The sequence below is a fragment of the Dipodomys ordii genome, unplaced genomic scaffold (assembly GCF_000151885.1).
Source record: "Dipodomys ordii isolate 6190 unplaced genomic scaffold, Dord_2.0 Scaffold14, whole genome shotgun sequence".
In the NCBI taxonomy this organism is placed as follows: Eukaryota; Metazoa; Chordata; class Mammalia; order Rodentia; family Heteromyidae; genus Dipodomys; species Dipodomys ordii.
Window position 1 is genome coordinate 10623934 of NW_012267230.1, and position 994 is coordinate 10624927.

Consider the following 994-nt stretch of genomic DNA (forward strand, 5'->3'; position numbering starts at 1 on the left):
CTTAAACTCAGGGACTAGGTGTTGTCCCTAGGGCTTAAACTCAGGGACTAGGTGTTGTCCCTAGGGCTTAAACTCAGGGACTAGGTGTTGTCCCTGAGCTTTTTTGCTCAAGGTGAATGCTCCATACCACTTGAGCCACAGCTCCAGTTCTGGTTTGTTTTTTTTTTTTTGCCACTTTCCTGCCCAGGCTGGCTTCAAAACTCAGATCTCAGCCTCCTGTGTAGCTGTGTAGCTAGGATTACAGGCCTGAGACATAGGTACTGGGTTCTTAACTCCTTTATGAATCTTTTAATTTTTAGCTGATACTGAGGTTTGAACTCAAAGCTTTGTGCTTGCTCAGCATGCTTATGCCTGATACTCTACCATTTGAGCCACAATTCCTGTCTGGCTTTTTCCTAGCTAATTGGATATGAAGTCTCATGGACCTTCCTTTCTTCCACTTTACTGCATTCTATATTCCCTCATTCTTGCTGTCTCTTTTCTCTTCTTTTTTTTTTAAATAGGTCTGAGATGGAGACTTGATTTCCATATCTGACACTTTCGTTCATTGGTTAGCATTCTACCAAGTGAGCCATTCTTCCAATCCTTATAAGGCTGGTTTTTTTCTTTTCTCATTTTTTAGGTGGGACTCAAACTTAGTATCTTGATGTCTCAAACAAGGGTATACAGTGCTATTTTAAAAAAAAGTCTTCACGGGGCTGGAAAGGTGGCTCAGTGGTAAAGTGCTTGCCTTGCATGCTTGAGGCCCTGGGTTCAATTCCTCAGCATCCATAAGCAAAAAAAAAAAAGGCCGGAAGTAGCGTTGTTGGCTTAAGTGGTAGAGCGCTAGCCTTGAGCTGAAGAGCTGAGGGACAGTACCCAGGCCCAGAGTTCAGGCCCCATGACCGGACCCAAAAAAAAAAAAAAAAAAAAAATGAAATTTCTTAATGTGCCACACAAGAAATGTGTTTCATTTCTGTGGCTTTTGGAAAATTTATCTGAGTTATTTTACATG

The 994-nt window shown here is 41.9% G+C and overlaps 1 protein-coding gene across 1 annotated transcript in view; it reads right to left on the reverse strand.

Moving 5' to 3' along the window:
* The window catches only part of Atf7ip2 (activating transcription factor 7 interacting protein 2), a 30162-nt gene that overhangs the window by 6391 nt on the left and 22777 nt on the right, over positions 1–994 (reverse strand). The window lies entirely within an intron of this gene.